This window comes from Cavia porcellus, unplaced genomic scaffold, assembly GCF_034190915.1.
Source record: "Cavia porcellus strain 051 isolate PalLab524CR breed Dunkin Hartley unplaced genomic scaffold, mCavPor4.1 scaffold_33, whole genome shotgun sequence".
NCBI classification, from domain to species: Eukaryota; Metazoa; Chordata; class Mammalia; order Rodentia; family Caviidae; genus Cavia; species Cavia porcellus.
This window is the reverse complement of record NW_026947516.1, coordinates 32,714,735-32,741,503: the sequence shown is the minus strand read 5'-3', so window position 1 is coordinate 32,741,503 and position 26,769 is coordinate 32,714,735. Positions and strand designations below refer to the sequence as shown.

General features: G+C 32.6%; 1 protein-coding gene across 3 annotated transcripts in view; it reads right to left on the bottom strand.

Moving 5' to 3' along the window:
- The window catches only part of Il1rapl1 (interleukin 1 receptor accessory protein like 1), a 1,239,862-nt gene that overhangs the window by 249,402 nt on the left and 963,691 nt on the right, over nt 1-26,769 (bottom strand). The gene's annotated exons all lie outside the window — the stretch shown is intronic.

Below are 26,769 nucleotides of genomic sequence, written 5' to 3'. Positions count from 1 at the left end.
ATAGGAGAAGTTAAATTTTAAGCATATCTACCACCGACACTAACCACATTTCCCATGTGGTTTTTCTTTAGGTATCCCATTGCAATGGATTGAATATTGTGTGCTTGTAGAATTAATATGCTAAAACCTTAATCTCCAGTGATTAGGACTCAAGGAAAAAAAAAACACATGATAGAATTAGTCTCCTTGTAAAAAGAAGAAACATAAGATCTCTCTGTCTCTGTCTCTGTCTCTCTCTCTCCCTCCCTCTTTCCTTTTCTTCCTCCTTTTTTTTTTTTTTTTTTTTTTTTTTTTTTTTTTTTTTTTGGTTCCAAGGATTGCACTCATGAGCTCTCACTTGCCAGGCAGGAAGCTATGCCACTGAGCTAAATCCCTAACCCACTTCTCTTGCTTCTTAACCCACATGATCATGTATATAATCACAGAAGTGACTCCATTTCTCTAATACCAAAATCTTAGTTATTATCTCATCACTGATACACAATAACGGACACCCACAACTGCAAGAAGGAAAGTTTTATTTCAGGTCATGGTTATAGCCCTTGATTGGCTGTTATGCAGAAAGAATGAGCATGGCACAAGAGGAAAGCAGGAGAAATCTGGTCATGACATGGCTGGGAAACAGAGTCAAGGGAGGGGTGAGAGAGGGATGTATTCTCTACTGGCCACAACCCCAGTGATCTTCCTTCCTTGAGCAGGCTGTACCTCCTAAAAGCAAGTCAGCTACAGTGCCCTCATAATTCAATCATTTTCCAAGGGCCTTGCCTCCTAGCACATAGGGCTTTTGTGAACATTTTCAATTTAAATCATAACAGGGTCTTAGTATGGTGCTTGGCACATACTTACTATTCAGTCAAAGTTAGATATTATTATAGTTAGACCTAAAGGTGAATTTTCATTAATTTTATTCCAGAGCATTTATTTTTTATAGTTACTCAAATTTACCACTGCTCATAAGCTTGTTCTCATTTCATTTTTGGTCCAGTGTGTAACCTTCTACCTAAAGAAATTATATTCATACCTTGATTCTCAAAGTATGCACTTCCTAAAGAAGACCCATCCATCCTCTCTGAGTAAATATGGCCATCCCATCTATGGTATCCCTAAAGATCTCTTTCAATGTCGAAATTTAAAGAGTTTTACCAAACTTTATCTTAAGTCCTAGTTTTCAACATTTATGAACTGAAATTACAACTACAAAGATTGTGGTATTAGAAGGTGAACACTTTTAGAATTGGCTAGATTATAGGGAAGAGTCCTCATTAATGAGATTAGTGTCTTTATAAAACAGTCCTGAGAGAAAATTCTTACTCCTTCCACCTTGTGAAGACATAGAGAAAGGGCTCTTTTTACATCCCAGAAAATAGATTTTCACCAGATACCGAACTCACCTGTGCTTTGATTTAGTTATTTCCGAGCTCTAGAACTGTAAGAGATAAATTAATGCTGTTTACACCAGTAAAATGCATGGGCAATCACTTCGCAGCACTTTGTATTGCATGTTAAATATAACACAACAGCATTTTATATATATATATATATATATATATATATATATATATATATATATATATGATGTCACTGTTCTAGGCTGAAAGACCATGATTCATATCTGATGTATCTCACATGCACTTTGCACCCTCTATAAATGTGAAAATTAGGTCAAAACGAGGAAATCTCTTGCTCCATCCATAAAAGGTAAAATTGAATTTGCAAGCTGAAATTAAATCTTTATAAATGGATGAGAACTTGAAGAAGAGAAAAGTCTCTTGTTCAACAGGATACGATAATTGAGCAAAAGCACATCTCAGTAAGATTTATTTATAGGTAGTTCTAGGGTCCACTTGTGCCAAGTGTGTAGGAATGCCTTGCTTCCAATGAAGTGATGAAACAAATTATGTTTTGATTACATTGTTCATAGTTTGTGTAAAACATTTAATAAGAAAAGTTGCTTATTATATATAACATATGCATTTCCTGAAATGGGTTAAATGACTTGATATGATGAATTATAGATAAGAATAATGTTGCTTATCAAATCTTTGTTAATGAAAAAAATTAAACAAACTTCACAATAAAAGAATAAAACTGGTACTCTGTTTCATTTTCTATAAAATATTTACTCAACGTATGTGACATAGACAAAAGTGATTCTCTCTTATACAGAGGAATGATATTAGGGCAAAATTTTCTTTTCAATGAAGAGAAACTAACAGTATAAATGAAACAAAGTAACCTAATATATGAAAGTATTTTTGAAACAATGGAATATGTAATTTGGAGGATTTCTTAAATTTCTACCTATTTCTTTGTCTCCTTATTTCCCATTAATTTGTATTCTAGTTTGATCTTTATTTGTATTTATATCTATCAATGTATCTGTATTTCAATAGATCTGCATATCTATATCTATCATATAGATTGATATATCTATCATATAGACAGATATATATTGAGGCTATAGACTTAGATATAGTTGTAGATATAGATATTGATAGAGTATCACTATGTTCTAAACTAAAATCAAGTTTGATCAAATATCTAAATATTAAGACAGAAACAGTTAATATGATGGGAGATGAAACATGTACAACTCTTAAAGACATAGGCATAGGCAAGAACTTTATGAAAAAAACTCCAATGATGCAAAAATTAATACTGAGAATCAACACATGGGGCCAATCATGTCTGACTAAAACAGCTTCTGCAAAGCAATGAAATCAACATAGTGAAGAGACAACATACAGGTTGGGAAAAAAATTCCAGTTATTCATTTGACAGAAGAATAATATCTAGAATATATCAAGCACTAAAAATATTTAAACTCCCCAAATACTTGACATATCTTATATGACTCTAATAATCTTTTTCTCATAGTAAATAATTAATGTAGAAATACTTGAAAATGCTAAGTCAAATAAAGGGACTTTATAAATAATTTCTATCCCAAAAGCATAGTTCACTTTCTCTACCACATTAAAAAAAAAAGATAGAATTAGGAATTTTAGTTCTTCTACGTTATGAGTATTAAAAAATGACCAATGAAGGGATGTAGGTACATGACTAAAATTATCCATGGACTAATTAAAAATGACAGCCACTTATAACATTCATAGTGCAACAACAATAGCAAACATGACATGGTTCACTTTAATTTACAATTGTGTCAGATTAGCTAATAGAGTATTTCAATTATTGTTCAAGATAATAAATTCTCTATGGAGACTTGTTCACAATTTACTTTTATGCCATCATCTTATGCAATGTCAGAAATCAGCTTTTTTTTTAAATCGGGAATTGAATTCAGGGTCTTCTGCTTGCAAGACAAAACCTGGGCCACTGAGCCACACTGCAGGCCAGGAAACAATTTCTTAGTGTCCAATGCTGAGTATCATATAAACATGCAAGATAACACAGAAAGTATGGAAGGTTTTATTTTTCCCTTCTGCAAACAAGTAGGAATATAAGTGAAAAAATTTTAAATTTATCACAAATCCACAATTGCAAAGAAAATAGGGTAGGAAATTGCAGCAATAGAATTTTAGAATTTGGAAAATTAATACACAAATACTAACTCATTCATCTAAAAAAACGTTAACCCCTCTCCAACAAAGTTTATAGCAAAGATTAACAAACCTAATTACCAATTTAAAAGTCTTCAAAGGCTCGGTAATTGATAATAGCATATAGCTACAGAAAGAGGAGTGAACAGCGTGGTGGAAACAAGTTGAATCAAACATCTGTTTAAGGATCCGAGGTTTTGATTTCTTTTTCTGCCATGGCAGGCACTGTAAATTTATTTCCTTTAGAATATGAACAGGAGAATCTTCCCTGCGTTGCACCAAGCAAAGCTGAACGAATACTTCCACTACATATGGAGTGCATTTCTCACATGCAGTTTAGAAGAACACCAGAGGTCTCTCTTCTGTGAATCTAACAAGTGCAAAGGAAAAGATCTGAAATATTTTGACACCGAGAATTTTTCAACTAGCCGGGCAATCAAACCAGGAAGCATATGATCAACAAACTAGGAAGAGCTGTCAAGCATCCTTTTTCTGTTCTGCACATAATGATGACCACACTATCAAAGACCATCAAAATTGAAAGAATCCTCGAACTTGAGAGAGACTTTTACATGCAACCAAATTGACAATAGGAGATTAGAGAACACAGACAGTACATATAGAGAAAAGCTTTTTGCCAAAACAAAACAAAAGAACTAAGTTTAATGTGTTCACAGAAAAAAGAGGTACTATTAAGTCCCGTGACGAGAACAAGTTGCTACAGAAAAAGACATACACAGAAAAATATGAAACCCATTAACAACAATAATATGTGTGTATCAGAAAAGAAAACATTATAGGAAGATTAAAAGGTAAAATTTGGAAAGCATCCCAAAAAGCAAATCAAAAATAGAAAGAAATGGAAAGTATTTTTTAGCAGGTGGTTCAGCTTTACTTAATTTTCCACAGTCGTAAGTGCCTGGTAGATATAACAGAATCAAAGTTTCTATATACAATAATGGGAATGTAGGAATTACATAGCTGTGTAGTAAGGAGAGAACCTGAAAGATAACTATGTCTTCACCTACAATAATTGGAAGTCACGGTTAATGTTAAGAATTAAATTGAAATTATTTTTTAAGTTTAATATATCATAAACAAAATAGCAAATAATAGAAAATGGATTAATAGTATGAATATGCTATTTATTTACTTATTTTTGTGTGTATCCATGGGATAAGTGGTGTTGGGGCCAAGTGGGGTCAGGGCCACTGTTGTGAAAATTAAGAACAACAAGGCAAAAACAAACAGGTAACACATATCCAGTGAAATAAATTAATAGAAGCCGGTGTTTGCTCAGAATTTACAGAGCACTTCCACAATCACACATCATTTTTATCCACACATCCCTATGAATGAGAACAAGAATTGCTATTGTTTTGGAGTCAGGATTTGAAAAAGTGATTGATTCTTCAAGGCTTTTGGACATTGAAGTTTTCGCTATGACATGTGGTACATGTATTGCTAGCTGACTCAACATAGATATGTGTGTGTATAACACAGCTTTAATTTCCAAGATTTTATTTTGTTTTGTTTTAATTTTATTTTATGGAAAAAGAATATAAGTTTTCATAATAGAATTATAGGATAATAACTAATACATGTTGTTATCTTTAAAATAGTTGTTCGGAGTACAAGATGTGGGTAACAAAGTCTCCAATCAATGTTAGCACATTTTCCTTTTTAATGAGATATGAGACACTAATAATATAACTACATTGCTTTTCTCTCTTTTCCCTACTATCCTTTCCCTTTGATCATTCTAGTTCTTTTTTTCTTTTGAACAACGTCTTCCGTTTCACAATAACTATTCCACATTTTAGACCTTATTTACTCCTTCAATTTCTCACACTAGGGAGACAATACAATATTTACACATGTAAGTCTGATTCATTTCACTTATGAGTATGGTCTCAACTTGCATCCATTTATCTATAAAAATCTCAAGTTTATCCTTTCAGCATGTTATTTAGAAACATGAAAGTAGATACCAAGAATCAGCTGTAAGAATTGCAGGTGGTTGCCCCTGGAGAGTATGGTAATGTTGTGACTGTGAGCAGAAGGAAAACATTATATGTACGACAGCTTTCACAACATGACTTCAAATTGTATAAATATGCAATTGTGATGAAATAATTCTTTGTGTGACTTGCATTGTTAATGAAATACAAAGCATAGAACAATGAAGATACTTCACTTCCAGAAAAGCAGAAATATAATCACATGTTTGAATTCATTTTCACTGTCAAACATTTTACTTTAATGTGGCGAAAACAAAAAGTATTATAATTAAAGATTTTCGTAGAGGCAGGATATGATCAGTAACACTTGTGCTGGGTCTCAGGTGCTCTCAGGTATAAAATTTGATAGGGAAAATCTGGGGAGGTAAAACATAATGACCTTTTTAAACAAATTTAAAAGTTAAGGGACTCTGCTCAAAAGTCTGTAGTTTTCTCTAAGAAATTTTCCAAGTTTTAGACTTAAATTACCCTTTTAAGAAATTATATATTACATTGATATCAGATTATATTTTCTTCATTTTGACATACAAAATCATTTGGCAATTGTATGATGAAGCAACTATTTTGTTCCTTTGTTTTTTGAATAATTCAACTGGTTGCTAAAATGTAAATGATTTAAAATAGCAACACTGAGCCCTCTCTTTATGCTTATGAAGAAAAATCATGTAATTCTTTACTTTCTATATACACTGAGCAGTCCAATATAAAATTCCCATGTCTACTGACAAGTGGAATCCCCTTTGTTTCAAATCACTTTGTGTTATGTGCCCATGTGAGGACCATTTTTGTGACTTGCTGATGACCAGCACAGCAGGACGAAATGCACTTAAATGAGCTGGAAAATGGAAGTTCCTCAAACACTGAAGAATCAGTATAGCATGGAAAGACAGACAAAGGGAGAAGGAAACAATACACAACTTAAAACTGACAATCAGGTCACAGGAATTTCAATGCAAATGGAAATACTTCTAAATAAATACCAAACAAGTGTCTACCTCTATATTTTTTTTAAAAAATGGTAAAAAGAATTGAATCGACTAATTTTTTTAAGTTTTCATTCATAGTTTCAATTAAATTTTTATCTATGCTATTCAAAGTTACAAAATATTTCATAACATGTATATATTCTACCTTTCTCTGTACAGAAGGAAGAGAAAATGAGGCAAAACCAGAAAAGCCATGATTTATCATGTCATTATTAGTACATTAATCTGATAAGATATGTTTGGGAATGAATGAGTTTAAATGCATAAAATCCATTAATGAAAATAATCAGTAGATTTCAGCCATATCTTTATGTTTTTATTGAATAGAATACAAGGTTAATCTATTTGAGACTTGAAAGATTTCAGGCAATGATATTCTGTAAAACTAAACTTTGTTTTGAGGACATAGTAAATGCAAAATCCACTAATCTTTTTTTCTTTTTGAGACAGAGTTTATATATGCAGTTCAGGCTAGCCCTATACTCATTTTGTATCCCAATATGGCCTCATACTTGCAGGGATCCTCCTACCTCAGTATCCCAAGTGCTGGGAGTAAAGGTGTGTGCAACCATGCCTAGCTAAACATCATTAAATTTGAAAAACAAGACGATCTCAACAACATTGCAACTGAAATGTCAGTCATTCAACAAGTATTTGTTGAAGTCAGTCTATCAATTGGCTATTAAGTGATAAATAAGACATATCTCTTTTCCTCAGGAGGAAAATAAGATATTCAGTAATCAGTATATTTAATTATTCAGCAATAATTTGAAAAAGAATGAGAAAAATTATATCTCTCACACTCACTGATATCTTACTTCCTAAGTTCTTGTGAAGGATCCCTAAAATGCAAATTTAGTCCTAACACTTTCTCCAAACTAAGTCCTTACTTCCAATTGTGAGACAGCCTTGTCAAAAATCTATGAAAGCCAAGTCATCACAGTTTGTACCAATGTATTTCTCCCAAATACTGCCCCTCTCTTTTGACACGCTTGTTAGTATTGGTTAGCCACAATATGAACCTACTTTTGTTGATTCCTGTCTGTACAATTTACTCCCTACTCATCCTTACATTAAAAAGAATTGTGCTTCTGCTTGTCTTTGAAACCCGATCCCCATCAAATCTGACCTTTTACAAGTCCTGATCTAATATTTCTCACCTAGAAAATTAACTTCCCAATTGGTTTTGTGATCTTTTGCTCTTTAGCTAATCTACAACTACGAGTCCATGAGATGACGACTTGATTAATGGAGCTGTCGTTCTTTCTGCATTTAAAAACAATAAACCTTCATAGATACAAAAATGTATCTAAGTGAATAAAATGGCTTCACTGATTTTTCTGTCACTATTTTTTTCTTCCGTTCAGTTGGCTGAGCTTCTGTTCCATAGAGCCGTGAATGAAACAGAAGCCAACAAAAATTACATCACCTTTGTGCCTCTCCTAATTCTCTGACCTTTCAACACTGCATTTCTATACTTATGCCTGCCTAAATCTTCATTTTTAATTATGGTATAGATTACATAACAATTTCACCAAGATCTCTTCCTTGACATTGCTTTTGAAATCTATTTCCCCAAATTGACACAGTACATTCAATTTCATATTTACTTATCACTTTCATAAGAGTATGTTAGATAAATGGCAAAATTCAACATGTACTTGAGAAAATGTGTAACTCATTTTTACCTTAAAAATATTTTTCAGTGCTGGGTATAAAACCCAGGACCTTGCATATTCTAAGCAAGTGCTATGCCACCAAGCTACATACCAGCACCCTTTCGAAAACTTTTAATAACAAAAATTTGGGAATTAATCATAAAATGTATAAGTATAAATAATACATGAAACTATCTCAAGTTTTAAAAATTATTCCTACAATTACTATGGCTAGATGCTAGGATTTGTCTATTATTGTTTCTTCCCAATTTTACATTTGTGAATATTTTGATTGAGGACAGATACCATTTCTATTAGTAGCTACAATCACTGGTATGCTTATGATGAGTGTCTTTTTTAAAAATTTTTATTTTTGGTCAGGCTGGCCAGAGGAGAGGGTATGAGCGAGCCAGACGCATGGACCATGGTGAAAGTCTTTTTCTATAGTTGCAGATGAACCAACTTTTGCCACATGTGATAACAAATGAATATTTCCAAATATACCTGTGAAGACCTAGGATCTAAATTTTTGCATCCTTTCTGATCTTTCTTGGTTTTTCTTTATGGAGTTAGAGGGATGCTTCCTTTGGCTTCAAGGGGGACTTTTAAAAACTCTTGTGCTAAGGACAGCTTCTAATGTCTTCTACTTTTAGAAAACCATCTTAAGGGAAATTTGGAAAAAAGTGCCCTTCATACAAAGAAAATAAAGAACACAAAACATAAGGCATATACATAGTTGTGCAAATACACAGACGCATATACAGAGGAACCAATGCTGATAATTATTCAATGATAATCTTTATTGATATTTTGCTGTTTACTTATGGACATTTACTCAACTAGTTTTTGTGAATGTAATAGAACACATGCAAGCACTGCAGTGGCTTAAATGGAACTGGACTGGTCATTTTTGCAGAAAATATCTGAATCTTATTATTTAAAAAGAGGTTTATTTTGGCTCGTGTGTTTTAGTGAATTCAGTCTACAATTTGTTGGCTTAAAGACAGAAAGTGCATGATGTAAGGACCTGGAAGAGGACTCTGTGGCACTTGTCTCATGGTAGCCAGGGAACAGAGAGGAAAGGGAGAAGCAAGGGACAAGAACACAGTCTTCAAGTTCATTCCTGCAATGACCCACAGGCATGCAGGCCATGCCTCCTGACAATACATTTCAGGTACTGAACTCATCAATGGAAAATCTACTGGTGAGAACAGTGCCTCATGATCCAACCACTTTCCATACATGTGAAACTTTTGGTGTTCATTGTAGATCTAAGCTGTATCAGGTGCCTTTCTCATAAAACATAAGCCTTAGTCCTAATCCCCAGAATCTGTAAATGTTATCGTATTTGGATAAGGTGTTTTGGCTAATGTAAGTAAGGTCTTGAGGTGAGAAAATCATCCTTCAATTTTCTGAGCGGTTTCTAAATTTAATGACTAGTGATTATATAAACATAGATAAAAAAATGTGATCCCAACTGAAGAGAAAGAAGAATGAGAGAAGATATAGATGAAATGCTGAGAATGGAGACAGAAATCAGGTTGGTGCAGTCACAGTCCAGCAATGCTGACACCCACCAGATAGTGGAAGGGGTACTGATGCTCCTTTAGAAAATTCAGGCATAGTATAACCTTTGGTTTCATACTTCCAGCCTTTTAAAGTGCCAGAGAAAAACTTTCTGTTGTTTGACACCATGAAGTTTCTGTTTAGTTGCTATCGTGGCCACAGAAAACCAGCACAAATACTACATTAATTTCTTCGCGAGGTTAAGAAATCAATCCCTCTTTAGTTTCCAATATGCTTTGAGGGTGTCTTCTTTTTCCACCTCATCGCCATCCTCACTACCTAGTATAGTGTTATACTTGCTTCCACTTGGAAGAAATCTTGAGATCTTCATGTATGCCCTCTGTACCTGAAATATAATGTTTTCCTTTCTTTATGCTTATGGCCTTTATAATACTATAACCCAGATGTATCTGTTAGCTCTCTCTCACACACATAACAAAGGGTTCCACAAAAAGAATTGTGATAATGAGCACAGAAACATTTGACTTTCCAGTTAGATGATACGATGCATATATATATATATATATATATATATATATATATATGCATTTTTTATATGTGTTTATGCACAAATACCTATTAGATGTAGAAGATATACATGTAATTTTCTCCATGAAAATCCCCAAAATGGTAAAAAAATATTCTCAGCTTCTCTTCAAAATTAGAATTTGGAGAGAGGGGAATAAGAAAGCTTGCTGCGTATATTTTTATTAAAAAGCTCTCTAGGTATAGTGTTTTTAATTTACATTAGTAGTTAAGAATCACTGTTGCAGATATTGGAAGTGAAAGTACTCAGGCCACTGATATACTCAATTAGTGGCAGCACACTACTCACGGGTTTATATGTCCATGTCATTCACATGCTATTTGGAGGAAGGAAAACTAACATATGATATTGGCTTATAATATTAAAAAACAATTAAAGTATGTGTTATTTGAACTGCTGATGGATTTTGAAGCTGAATGCACGATGCTTTTCTATACTTGATTATTTTGATCATTATTTCAAAAATATTTGAGAATCTTAATGTTATGTCCCACTTAAGAAATTGTTTTTATTACTGTAAATGAATTTAGGTTCCAGGTTATTTTAATATTATGCTTTTGTACAATTAAAATTTTGATTCTTTTATCCACTGAAGTTTAAAATACTATTCAGTTTAAAACTGTGATGTTTCCTTTCTTTTTTCTTAACAGCATTTGATCTTGAGCTCAGGATACTGTATATGTAGACATGAGTGCAACCATTGAATATATCCCCAGCTTATACTCACATTCCTACAATTACTTTCACAATTGTTTTGAGTTTTTTGATACTTGTGTTTACGGACCCTTGTACCTAGTAAATGTCAGAACAAAGGGAAAATTGCAAGTTGCTTTTTTAGGTAAATACAGCATTTATTTACATAAGAAAATAACTTGTATTTCTATATGAACCTTATCAAATTCTTTATACTTGTCATATATTCACATGATACGAGCAAGATACACTAAAAATGTTATTAAATACCAAAGGTCAATTTAAATTCTCAGTTAACATTAATTTTGTTTCAGTTGTTGCAGGCATTCTAAATGGATGATTTACTAATGCCCACGTTGTTTTCTACTCCAAATGCTCAAATAGTAGTGGGCTTAAATTACATATCTATATATGTAGTCAAATAATTCTATTCAGAAAGAAAATGTGAATTCTAAATTAACAAAGGGCAACTTTATGTGCAAGGAATTAATAGTCACAGTAAATTGACAAGTCAATTATTAGTTTCACTTCGTCTATTTTAAGGAGTGAAATGGGAACACGTGCCTTTTGCTTGCTATTTAAGAACGGTTTATAATTTACTGCTTTTTAAAGAGTAAAATCTCTGATGAACTATCCAGCTTCCATCAGCTTTTCTCACACTAACTTTTTCAGCTCACAAGACATTCTGTTCATGAACATTCTAAGTACTCCCATTTTCCTAAGTGCCTTGAAAAGAAATTTCATGCTTGAAGATCAGTGGAAGGAGAAAAGCGTCTGTTAAAATGTACTTGAGAGTAGAAGTACAAAAAAAAAAATTGGAAAGAGAAAATAGGAGGCAAAGATGAACAGGAGTAGATCCAAGAGGCAGGCAACTGAATGGAAAACTCAAAAAGCCTGAGAAACTACTATAATTTAAAACTCTTTGTCTCCCTAAAATTAAAATGTTGAAACCTAAGAACCAATGTGATACTATTAGTAGTGGGGGCCGTCAAGGGATGATTGAGTCACAAGGACTGTGCCTTTGTAAATGTGATTAATACTGTTATATATTAAACAAGCCAGAGAGAGGTACACTGCCTTGTGAGAACATAGTTAGAATATTATTTAAGAAGCACAGAACCTAACCTAGACACCAAATGTGCTGGTTTCTTGATCTTGGAATTTTTTAACTCTCAGAACTGTGAGAAATAAATCCTGTTGTTTATAAATTATCCACAGAGAGGTATTTTGTTTTAGCCATCTAAACTTACCAATTCAGAAACATTTTAAGGTCAAGTATATGCTCAATTTCAATATTACTATATGAGTTATTTGAAGAACCACTAAATCTATTAACAGTACAATAAAATGGAAATCAAACAGCCCATAATGATAGAGACTATTTTAAGCATTATAGGAAAGTGACACACTTAAATTAGTACTTCTCACAATTAGAACTCAACAAATCCACGAAGGAGATACTATAATGAACACTTTAGCTTGCAGAAACCCCCAAGAATGTAAACTTTGGTCACAGTCTGTAAAATGGAGACACAGTCTATATAATAAGTTGTTAAAAAGACAAAATGACACAATGTGTGAAAATACTTGTTAAGATTCTCCAGGGTCAAAGAGAAATTATGATGATGATCAAGATAAGCTACACCACAAAGACTTGAGTTATTGGCTAGTTCATCTGAATGAAAGCTGCCACTTAATCACAGCAAAATTAGGACATAACATGGTGGCTTCTTCTTGCCAAACAAATATGACACTGATGTTAATTGAGATTATAATATAAAGTCCCAGGGAAAGGCACCTGTTTATCTTAATCTGTCTACTTAACTAAAATTCTATCTATTTAACGAGTTTTACGAGACCTCATACAATACTCAGTTACATATACTAATAAAACATAAATAGGACTGCTGGACCTACTTCTCATTTAGGGACCTAAGCTTTTGGAATCTAATTGACTAAAATTTAGAGAGCCACCCAAAACTCAAGGTTCCAGTTAATTTCCTACCCTTGACCAGTTTCTCAGCTGAACCATGACATGTAACTCTTCTTTTAACCCCTGTTTATTTCTCCAAAATCAACTCACCATTTTGTTGTGACCTTCAACAGTTTGTTGATCTTTCTTCCTCTCTTTAATCTGGATTTGATTTATTACTGAGCTTCCTTAGCCAGGGTCCGGACCCTTTCTCTATGTGTCTCCCTTATCCATGAAGGAGAATCCTTAATCATGCCAAGGAATCAAACAGAAACTAACCATTTTAGTGTGGTTTACTCTATTCTGTAGTATACAACTATGGAAAAGGATGGGATAAAAATATTGGTTTTATTTTATGAGTATTCCATTCTAATGAGTGCTATATAAATTGTTCGCTTGCATATTTTTCTGAATCAAGTAGTGACCTAGATATTATGGATGCAAAGATCAGAACTGCAGATCCATTCTTTAAGAATCCTAAGTGCAATAAGGGAAACAGAAACACAAAAGCATATACAAAAGATGATGGTAGATATATAAACTTTCATGATATATATGATATATAAACTTTCATGATATATAAACTTTCATGGAGATATGATAAAAAAATACTTGTTTTCACTTGAGATGAGTTTTTAATCATACCTATTTGGAGTACTGCTGGGGAAGGCTTCACAGAGGTGATGTTGAGGTGGGTGTTGAAATGTGAATAAATAGGCATTTGAGATGGAATTCCAGACAATGAGAACAGCACTTGAATAGGATACAATCATGCAAACCCATAGCAAAGTTAGGAGTGCTCTACCTGTGTGTGGGCTTAATAGAAGGGTTAATGAAACTATGAAAATAAAGGGAGGTCAGGTTTTGAAGGGACTCCTATTTGTACTCTAGGTAGCAGGCAAATACACAGTGTTTTGAAGTGGACTCAGGTATTACTTCAATGTACAGGGATAACTTTTATACCTAACACAACTGAGAGTCTGCCAAACTCACTCTTTTAATTTTGTTATTGTGAACCAAAAATCTCAACGTCTGTTGTGGGATTTCTGCTGTTTCTTGCATCAAATTTTGCCTTTGATGACCATACATAGGAGTGATCATTATGTTAACTCCATAAAAAGTCAGTTTTAATTAATAAGGCAAAGATAATCATTGTTCCTTTACTTGACACATATTCACAGGTAAATTTGGCACTGCGTTTCTCAAGGTAGGGGCAGAAAATATGAGCAAAAACGCATCTATGGACAAATTTGTAGAGAAGGCAAGGAAAAAATGTCTGCAGGAATAGTTAGTAGATCTTTCTACACATCATCTCACAAGATTGTGGTAACAAAACGGGCATCCCTGCTCCATGTTGCCAGGTTGCTAAAGAGCATTTGCCCATTTCATTCTGCCTCCCTGATTCTCGTTTCATCTGATGGGATGGTTTTCCTTTTTTAACTAACTGTATAATTTAAACTGTTTAATTCTGGGATGATCGGTCCAATTAGATTATTTGTTCCAAAAACATTACTGATCAATTTGTACCATGCTCTAATCTATGACATGGTACAATATATTCATATTCCATGATACCTATTCTAGTCCCTAGTATACCTATACCATTTTAAGATGGCTCCACAATGAGACTGTGTTTGATGTTATTACCATTGAATTTACCAGTTAGATAGTAGGACAGACATTCACACTACTGGAATAAAGCTGTCCTTTAGAGTGGCCCTAGGTGGCTGATTAAAGTGAACTTGAAATCCTTTTTGTAGGGAATGTATTCCCCATGTCACCAAGATGTCTCATTATTGTATTACATCTTGCTTTATTTTCTTCTCATGTAGAAAATAAGCTAGAATTTATTACCCATCATGCAGCAGTTCAATCCTTCCAAAACCACATTTTTTTTCTAAAAATGTCTTTGACAGCTGAAATCTATTATTTGGTTTTTGATTGAAATTAAATTGAGAGATAACATACTACACAGGTTAGAGAGAAGAAAAAAAGAAAGGTTGAGCTGAGAAGCATGTGCTATTTATACAGAATAACGTATGTCAGTATTTGTTGAAAGAAGAGGAAAGAAAGAGTTTAAACTCAGAGAGGCTCAGCATACATCAGGAGGGCTAGTTCTGGCCTCACCAAGTTAATGAATAGGTACAATAAAGATAACATCTAAATTAATAAAAAAGGATTAGCTGAGGATGTTAAATAAAAGATTGAACATGAAAGAAAGTATGGATTCTGTGATAAGTATTGTTTCTTCACCTTCATCTATGAAATACAGTAGCCTCTTAGACATCTATGTAGTCACAAAACTAACAGCTTCCTCACTACAGAAGAATGAGAAAAATCACTGCACTGGATTTAGGACCCTCTCTTCTGATGCCATGGAGATTTGCCCAAAGTTTGGATCTGTCACCAAATCTAGTCCAATCAGTTTTTTCCCTCATGGAATTTCAAACTCTGCTTCAATCTCCAAACACTTGTTTTATCCTAGTTATAAGCATTGAGAAAATCCGTGCCATGACCCTACGCTCTCTTCCCTCCACTTCACTGTTCTCTACCTCAAAAATGTTGACATGCAGAAAAAAGAGGAAACAGAAGTTTCTAGCATTGTTTCATTTTTCCTTGAGGCCAACACCACCCATGCCTTTTAAGTGTTATGTCACTCGTAACTAGGGACGCTTCTATGCAATATCTGCACTTGGGATTCTTTAAGTTTAAATTGCCCAGACAGAGGTACAAGAACAAGATGGTAGTTGGGTAGGGAAATTCAGTACTTTCTTTATACAGACACAGGAAGTTGAACAGTTATTTCTGCATGAGCCATCTTCACAAGAACTATAAATATCAAGTGAGAAACTATAGTACTACTTTTAGTATAACCAAACAAAAATATGCATTGATGAAAGCACCAAGCAAAGATCTGCCCTGTTGTCTCCTCAACCCAAACACTCTAGCAGGGAGAAAAGTACCTCCTATTTGGGAGAACAGAGATAATTTAGTCCAGATCTTTAACTTCAAGCACAGTACCAGGCCTGCCCTGTGCAATCCATTACTGGATGAATCAAATTAAAAAGAAGAATAAAAATAATTTGTCTCAGGATATATACAACAACTCTTTCCCCTACCAAGAAATTCTTCTTCTAACTTTTGCTTGAAATCACACATTTTGAGATACTGAAAAAAACTTTTCGGATTTTCTGCCTTTAAATTATTTATGAATTGTCTAAGTTCACTATTTTATTTTGTGCACATAAAGAAGGACTGAAATAAAATAAAATCCTGATATTTCTCTCCTGGAATCTGTAACAACAGAATTTCAACTTGATTGAATATTTCTTTTATATATAGTTGCTTATATTCTCTGCAACAATTTTACCTGAAGCTAAAATCTCACTTTTATTCAAATGTAAACTTTACTTGTTTTTATCTCACATTATACAAAAATTATTCTCACTCTATAATTGGCAAAAAATCCTAATAAATATTTTTGAGTGAATACACTCTGTAGGGAAGAGAAAAAGGCTTTTCTTTTATAAAAAGCAACCATTAAGAATAACATTTATTGGTAAAATTGGCTTTCTAAAAATCAATTAATTATAAACTGTGATATATAATTTTGAAGTAAATAGCCCCATTACTTATAAACAGGCTATGCATAATAAACAGAGGGCATAAGAATAAGCTAAGCATACCTGACGTAATTTTAGTCAAAAACATTTATTTTCAGAAAGCACTAAAATTGGCATCAATTAAAAAAGAATGCCTTAAAGTTGCCAAGATAATTTCATTATCATGTCAGAAAAGCATGTTCTTCAGACATACGTAATTTTTTTTCTTAAAACAAAGAGATCAAAAACACTTTTACAAAGCTTTCCCTTAAGTGATTACACAAAATAGCTTCTTACTCAATATTCATGGTAATAATCTCAAATTTTCCTAGGATTTGTCATTTGTAAGTATTTTTGTTTCTAGTGATGGATTGGTGTGGCAGGATCGATTTCTCTCTCTCTCTCTCTCTCTCTCTCTCTCTCTCTCTCTCTCTCTCTCTCTCTCTCTCTCTCTCTTTTTTTTTTTTTTCTCCAGAAAAGCAACGCACTTTCCTTTGCTCTCTTAGTGCTCAAAGAGCTGCCAATATTCTATAAACACAGTTCCTCAGCAAGCAAGTTTGAGGCGGGTTCCCTGCTTTTATTAAATAGAAACAAAAGCATTCAGAGAGCTAGAAAGCCTATAAACTAGAGAAGAATGTCACTGGGGAAAAGTAGGAGACACAGGGAAATATTGATTCTTTCGGAGTCCTAAGCAATTTGAAGTCTTTCTCTCAAGTTTCTTGTGAACCACATGTGACATGCAGAAGTATCTTATGACAAGATGACTGATGTAAGATTTACTTTAAAATCAATGAACTTTGGAAAAGAAAAATAGAATCAGGCTTTTTTCCTCTATTTTTATTATTCATTTAGTTAGTATAATCATAAATGGATTTTGAACATACTAAGCACAATTTTTTTAAAACAGATCTTTCTGAGCACTGGGTTAGTATACTGTGAACTGGAAAAAAAGTCCTCAAGATTTTGCCATTAGGTTTAAATTTTAAAATCTTGTGGGAAAGAGTTTGGAAACCTATAAAGTAAATATCGGTAATAGCTTTATTCATAAAACTACAACTTAAACTGTATGATGTATAATTTTAAACAAAAAAGAAAGATTCCTAAGTATATATGAATATATTAAATGAGTGATTTTCAGAATCATGTGATTAAAAGGGCATATAAACTCTCAAGGAATTGAAGTAAAAAAATGTTCTATTTAAATTTAGAGATAAGAAGGCATACCTGTTGCAACTATGGAAGGACAAATGACATCATGCCAACACTTCTATTAATATATATATATTTCAACAAAACAAAGCCTGATACGATAAAAGGATAGCCTTCAAAGTATCTCCCTTAAGATTAGATTTAAATAAAATACTATTGATTATAAAGCTGGAGAATAAAAATTACAATTTGTTAGAGGGAGCAGAGAGTCAAAAGGAGGACAGCCATTTTCAGTGACAGAGCAGAGAAAGCCACACACAGTGATGGGCATATGAGCCTTTGTCTGTGTTATTAGCAGTGACACTTGCAGTTCCATATTGATGAACCTCATCTTATGAAAATGTAAAAATTAGCATTCCCACAGAGACAAGTTAAAGGGGTGATTAGTCAATTACAAAAGCATTCTTATATAAAATTATTCACCACAGAATTTCTTTAAATAGTACATTTCTCTTTTTCATATAAATCATTCATTGATTATTAGCTGCTTAAGACAGACTGGGGGTGAAACCTCTTAAAGCTAACATGTTAAGTCACTGCTAGTTAAAGATCAATCAAAAATGAAGGCAGCGTATATCTGAAATTAAGATGATTTGATTTACTTACGAATCTGTAGGGTTATACTAAGTTTGCAAAGTAACAGTGGACTGTAATGCTAAGAGTTTTAACAGTAAACTATGAAATGCTGTTATCCTTTCATAATCATATTCCAGTAAACACTATTTTTCATGGAGAGTCTGAATATGATTTACAAGTGCTTGGATATTTAGCCAAAACTGAAGAGCAAATTTATGGATAACATCTCTCTTTATATTCAAACTTTAAATGACGTGAGTCTTTTTATAGTTTCCATTATAACGGACATCAGTCATGGGTTGCATATTCTTACTCTGAAAACACTTTCAATATTCTCCACCGTACTGCCTCTTTGATAGGTTTGTTTCTGATAAATTGGCATTTGCTTTACAGATCCAGGAGCAGTTCTTGTTAACAGGATGCTCACTGCATTTTTCTGTGCTAGAAAACTTCAATCATTACGAACGACTTAAAAAGCTTTGTGATAACAGTGCTTGCCATGGGAAAATCAGTATTTTCTATAAAATGAATATGACTATCACCAAAATCTTCATGAAGAATTTGACAGGCATAATAGTTTGATGCTTTATTTTGTAAAATTATTTTCCATGTTCTTTGGGCTAAGAAATAGTGTACCTGAATTTCCTTCCCTTCAGAAAACACTTTTTTTTTAGTCATTACTCTGACTTGTATAGTCATTTATAAATTTCTGTAGCATAATGTCAATTAAATTGTTCTTTCAAATGAAGAATAAAGATTTTATTTTGCTATAACTAAGTACTTATTATATGCATTTGGATAAACTTAATGATGGATTAAGTAAAATGAAACCTATAATGTCTATAAAAATCCATATTAAAGTGCATAACATTAGTACATTTAGAAGGAAAATGGAAATTAATTGTCTGAAATATTGTCCATCTCATAATGAAATCCTTATTTGTGGCCATATGTAGTACCATATTCCAGTAAAACTGTAAGTATGAACAAAAACGATTGAAACTCAAAATATATTTCAAGAACCATCCATATATATTGTATTATATCAATAAATAGCTCAACTTCTAACAAGAAACATGTATTGACTACCCAATATATGTTAGACAACACAGCAATCTTTACATACCCAGTTCACTCTAAAGAGGAGGAGTCTTTCTTGTAGATTAGGAAACTGAGTGATAGTTGCCTAAGGTTATGCCAGCAATAAGTAGCAGATCTAGATTGTCATGTAGGTCTTTCTCACACAATTACCTGAACACCAAGCAACTTCCATATGTTACCTCTTATTTATAACAATAGCAAAAGTAACAATAACAACAATATCATGACAATGAGGGTGATGGCAACGAGCTGCCCTTGGAAACTTTTTAATCAAAAATCATAACCATAAGGAGTCTCTGTTTTCTCATCCGTAAAATGAAAAGGGTTTGATCTGATCATTTTCAAATCTCTTCTATCTCCTGAAGTTCTTAATGTGGAATTGTGAAGAGGTTCAACTATATAGTTTTTTAACTGGCCAGTGACAAAATAATATTCTTAATGTTGCAGTAGAAGAACAATCTCAATAATTTACAATGATGTTCAACAAAGGAACTGGATTGGGATTTCGATGAAATCTCTACATTGGTTATGTGATAGCACTCTTCCTTAGATCTCTTCTTCTTATCTTCTCTCCCTTCCAACTCTTTTGCAAGGGAGCATGAAAAGCAGATTCAATTATATTGTCTCTGTCATAGTTTTGTTTTTTTTTTTTTTTATCATTTACTGGCTTCCAAAATTTTAGATTCTAATGGTCCACACCAACTATTCTAATCTCTTTGTCCACCTATTTTTGAGGTTTTCTTTTTTCTTTCTTTCTTTTTTTTTTTTGTCTTTTTCATTTTTATCCGTACCAGGGATCAAACTCACGACCACCTGCTCGCAAGGCAGGTGCTTATGCTGCTGAGCTAAATCCCCAGCCCCTATTTTTGAGGTTTTCAATCTGTCCTAGACTGGTCTTTGAGCACTTACCATTTAAAAAAAAATGTTTTTCTGTGGCGCAGGCAGCAGTTTTAAAAACACATATGCAAAGTTGCATCTTTTCCTGACACTTTTCTCCCTCTTTTTCATGAAAGAAAGACTTTGAAATTGAGAAACGGAGATATTCATAAATTAGGGGATATCATTAATATAAGAATGAAACTCTCAACCTACTGATGTCCCAGTATGAGTTTATATTTTCTAAAATTTAAGAATGAGTTTTAGGAACAACGGAGGTTAAGAGAAGGATATATTTATTAAGAGAAAGAAAGCTTCTGTCTGAGAGACAGAGGGGTATCTAGTGGGTTGTCAAGGACTCTGTTTTTAGGGAGTTTTAGAGCAAAAAGTCATGAGTTGAGATGGGTCCAAGGTGAGGAAAAAATGGGAACCCGCAAGTTAGGCCTGAGGTGAGACAGAACCGTAGTCAACCAATAAGATCAATTGCTCAGGTAAAATTTGTTAAATCAGGATAAATAGGGAAGTAATCACATAGCAAGTGGGCCTGCTGAATAGCAGTGACTCTTCCTGTAGGTGGCTGGGATGATGACTCCTGACTTTCTCAGTGTGATATGAACTGTCATCAATTTAAGCAATTATAATACTAGTTCCTCTTTACATACTTTATTTATGACATCTATTTGTCCAGAAGTGCTAACTTATGTCTAATAAAGTTTATTTTGGCAAGTATAACTGTGATGATTTGCAAGTGCATAATAAGCATCATTTTTCATTAAAACATTTAGACTGAATATTACTTTTTTTCCATATGAAAAGTTGTATGTTTTAAAATTGATTTTAACTTAATTTTGTCAGTGAAAATATGATTTGTAGATTCTCCATGGTGCAATATAATCAAGTCTATTACATAAAATTTGCTCACGAAAAATATTAGAGTAAATGTAAACAAAAAATTCCCAGCTAGTGTCCCTTTTTTCTTCATGTGGAGGAAGGTCATATTGATGTTAGGTGCACAACTCAGCAACACAATGTTTTTTTGGAATCAAAAACATTACGTTACTCTTTCAGGTCTAGATACCATGTTCAATGCCAAATAATTTTGGTTCTATGTTTTGATATTATTTTCCCATTGTAGAAAAGTAACAAAAAATTCCCCGTGTTTGCTAAAATAGAGTAGTAACTATTCAAAAATGGAGTGCTTTGTTGCAAGACAATAACAACTATGAAAATGTAGACCTGCACAGCAAATGTTGCAGTTATTTTGCATTCCATGAAATAATTTACTACAGGCTTTCATTGAATAGAAAAAAAACTCAATTAGTAAGTTTGTAATAGAAAGCATTTTATGTGTAATGTATTTACATCCAGATTTTCAGGACACTCTAAACAGTATGTTTGACAACTATTTTATCCACATAGTAAAATAATATATAATTTTTATGACAAATGGTTTTCTTATAAAATATCTACCAAACGTATTATATAAAGTATAATAATTTTTTTCTACAATGTAAAAAAGATTTAAAATTTTGCAACCCACAGTATGGTGTAACAAGACAAAGAATACCAGTTAATTTCTATTGTGAAATTTTAAAATATTAAGCAGTAGTCAAATGGGATGACATTTTATATCTATGTGTGTGTGGCCATTTACCAAGACCTGTGCAAAAATGTGAAGTTTCATTATGCTGTCAGCCACCTTTCTCTAGATGCTAACATCTGATTAATCCTTTTGATTCACTCAGATATACTCAGTGTTTGATTTTTTAGCAAATTTAACAAATGAGAATAAGTTAATAAAAAATAAAACAGTTAAAAGTACTGGTTGCCAGCCTTTTGAGTTCAGTCTCCTCCCTATGTTACTTTGCAGAAAATTTGAAGATGTGCACCACTATATATTATTAGTATTTTTTGAATTTCCATATGCCCAGAGCACATCACAAGATTGATACATATTTCACTAAGAAATAGAATTCAAAGGAAGTTTTCAATTGATCCTTAGAATGAGTAGGACAATAAACTGGATAGGCACTGTAGACATTCAGTTAGATTTCTATAATTCATTTATCATAGTCACTTTTTTGAAACAAATTCGATTATTTGAAGCCCAACAAGTGTGAATAAACTCAGAAACAGAGAAGTCAATTGCATTTACTGAGCGAAAACAATGAGTAAAGAGAGAAAAAAGACACAGGAGTGGGAGTAGTTTCTATGATATCAAAGGAAAGATATTTTTCCTAAGAGCTCTGAACACAAATAAATCATTTTGTTACAAATTTAAAAGTTCCTATTATCATTATATACTTCTGGTGATAATTTGTATAATTTCCCTGGTGAAAACTATAAAATATGTAGCAAAATATTTAACCAATCAACTTTGTTTCATCCAATATTTTTCCTTTTGAGAATCTGTCCTATAGAAATAATCATAAAGTCAAGAGGAAAAGTTATGCACGAAGATCATCACATCATTATTTGAGATAATGAAAACCGAAAAAAGTATGGATTTCCAGTCATATGCTGTGACACTTCAGTTTATGAACTTAATAAGTACTCTGATTTTGGAAAAGATGCAATGTTTTTGTCTGTGCAGGAAAGATGGCTATGGTAATGTTTGTCACCCAATGCGCTTTGCAAACAAAAACAACATTTTGCCAAATGTTTCTGTTTGCACACCAAATTGTTTGCAAACAAAAGCATTTGTGAACCGAGGTACTAGTGTATATGAAATTACAAATTGTTCACATAAATATCATGTAATCTTGAAGAAGATATTTTCTGAAGCTCTTTAATAAAGGTTAAATGTACTTGAAATTTAAAGTAAAAGAAAAACATTATTTTCCTTTACACCTAATTTCTACATTAACCTACATAATTATTTGTAAAGATAAAAAGGAAAATATAAATATAGGGCTCCCCATATCTAGCAATATAATGATTTTCAGCAAATCCTGAGTAGTACAATGTAATGTGTCTTATTAGGTCCCGGTTAGGGGGGATTTTTACTCTTTGGAAGTCTGGTAGCAATGGAATATGCTTTCTTTTGCTCTGGAAGCTTCGGAAAGTGGATTCCTCTCCATAACAGGCTGCACAGAATCTCTGAATGACATCTACAGGGCACAAGCTTGGCAAGTCAATTATGTCCTCCTTTTGATTCCCTTGACTACTGCAGCCTGCAAGAACTAAGTCAGGCTCACATTTTGGATTGACCTTCAGAACTGTACACTGTGATGTCTTGATTTCTGGGCCTTTTGCCCAAGAAAACGCTGTCCATATATTTGCTGATGCCTGAAAGTTATTTAAAGGGGACAGAGTTCTCTTTTTTTCCCCATATTTTGAAATAACACACAGATGTCACTTAAAGCGGAAATGCCAGCCTCTGACCACATACTGATTGCAACTCAAACCCACGAACTTCCATCTTTTACATGGATTTAGTTGTCATTACATTATCGTTTTCTAAGTATTTTGCTTTTATTTCTTTTTGTTTTCTACAACGAAATAGTTTCAGTGATCACTATCAAATCTGTCCAGTTTGAAAGAATGAAGGGAGTAGAACAAAATGCATGTAAGTATACTATAAAAAAGGAAAGGCAGGCATGGCCAACAGGTGGCAGTGAAAAGTGAAGTAGAGATCAAGGGCAAATCCATGAAATTTGTGATTTTAATGAAGATCATTAGTAATGCATAGTATATAATTGAGCAGAAACCAGAGAATCAACACACTTATAGTTATCAGGTTGGTCAAACGTGTGCAATTTAAAAAGGAAGCTAGATATATCACTAGATACATGTCACCTCAACTTTATGTAGTTCTTGATAATTTTTCTTATAGTATCTCATTTAGGAGCTTCAGTATATTCTGAGATCATCTTTCAGTTTAAGAACAGGTTGAAACACACCGTTGCACTCTTGACCAGTGGAATTCTCTTACGACTCCTACCTTTTCATTAGGGGAGACACCACTTACAGGTCACCCATCTGTGAGGCAGACCATCGCCTACTGCCTACTGCTAGCTCAAGACTTTATTCTGTCCTCTTTTCTTAAGATTGGTTATCATATAATAAACCTGCTGGAATTGATAGCTTTTTAAAATCTGGAAAGGGAAGTGAAGTGAAAAATCAAGGAAGGAAAAATCAAAGTATATGTGGTAGAAAACAATATAGTTTTCTTTACTGAAAAGGAAGGAAGTTAAAAATCAAAGAAAAAAGGAAGGAAGTGAAAAATGAAAGTATATGTGGTGGAAAACAATATAGTTTAGGTACCTTGAGTATCTTAAATAGACTTTTTTTATTTCTGCTCATGTATTTTATCATTTATTTACCTTCTAGTAACACTAGACAGACAACTATTCCAAATCACCTGCTGTCAAAAAAAAATCTAAAGATTAAGGATAATATTTTTCTAACCAGACAATGATTTTTTCTGATGCACTGAGAACTAAAATCAGAAATTAAAAGCTTTTTTAAATAATCAAATTCCAGGTAGGTAGCTTCAGTTTAGCTTTTGGTTAAAGAGAACTTTTTATTCTATGCAATAATTATTTAGAGTACTTCTTTGAGAATTTTGTTAATAGATATTACCATATTCCTCCTAATGAATGTATCATCAAATCTTTAAAATATACATAAGAAATTTTCATATTTTCAATACCATTTATGGTTTCATTCAAGAAAATATAATAGTTTTAGAAAAATATCTTTCCAATTTATTCCTTCTTATAAGATAGTATAGTAGGAAGTAAAGAACAATTCCATTTATCCTGAATTCAGTGACAACAACAAAACCCAATGTTCAACTATCAAATATAAAATTCTCTTATGTCATCACGTAAAGACATACAAATGAAAACATAAAAATTTCATCTTTGTTGTGTTCATTAGTGATAACTGGTACCACTAAACTCGTCGATGTTTGGAATTATACATAACTCCATAGAAATACACCTTCCTAAGAGTTATTGAAAATTCTATATAAGCATGGTCACTCATGAGAGTATCTTTCAGAAGATAGGTATGGTGAAGTTGTCTGCATTCCCAAAACTCTGGGAGGCTAAGGTAGGAAGATCTTAAATTCCAGTCATTTAAATTTAGTCACTTAGAATGACCATATCTCAAAATAAAAAAAAAAAAAAAGGAGTGATGGGGAAAGAGAAAGTAAAAAAAGACTATGCACATGTAATAACTTCCCACAAGTAATTTATTCATTATGTATCTCAAACATGTAATAATAACAAAAATGTTCTAAACTGGGATTGTAAAACAGTGAGAAGGCATAATTTAAACCCCAATACTCCAAAAAAGCTTCTATTTCAAGTTTTGTTTATTAAATACAATAAATAATTCAACATAGGATCCTATGGTACAAATTCAGTATATCTTTTCATTTTAGGTGTGATACATATAGTCTTCTATTGTAAAACAAATATAGTATTACTTGTATGTATATGATATTACTTCAAAAGACTTGAATTTATTGCCAAAGAAGTATATTAATACATTAACTTGCATAAAGCCTGCATATATCCATAACTCAAATTAGCAAATATAAGAATTTCCAGTGCTAGAAATTCATTGAGACTAGGTTTAAAGATTCTAAAACACTATCTTGTTTTTGTCCATTATAATTTAGCTAGGTAATTAGTCAAGTTTACCACATTTTATCTTCACTTGGAAAATTTATTTATAATTTTCATCCAAATCCTCATTCCAAGAACAAACCCATCAAAACTTAAGGGATGAGGTACTGATTCGTTTTTAGTAGAATATATTAAACACATTTTCATTTTAAATTGATTAATATAAGAATTAATTTCTTAACAATATGCCTGTATAGGTGAAACTATAATTTTAATAATTTTATACCAAACCACTAAAATCAAATAATTTTATATAGATGCCTATTACATTTCAGGTGAAAATAAAGAGTGAGGAAGTAATGAAATATGCTGTACATATTTACAATTAATAGGAAAAATTTCTCACATTTCAATGTAACTGAATAAAGCTAAATCAGCCTAAAAAGTCTTATCTCTAAGATACATGAAATTCTGATTTATATACAATTGAATATTTTACCCAAAGCATATTTTGTTTACAGTATTTGTCCAAAATTACCAGTCCCTTAACTAAAGGTCACTTGCTCATATTTTAATAATATATTATCCAAAGGTAATTAACATAATGTCCATTACATCAAGTTCAAATTTTTAAATGTTTTAAATCATAATTATGACATTCACTTTAATGAACTTGGACCCTTTTCTCAAAATTTTGGGGGTTGAATTTTAATGTAATAGTGAATACTATTATAAGACAAATAATTCCACATTGTTGGTTTTAAAACCAATTCAAACATTATAATATGCCATTATAACAGCATTACTAATATCTTCATTC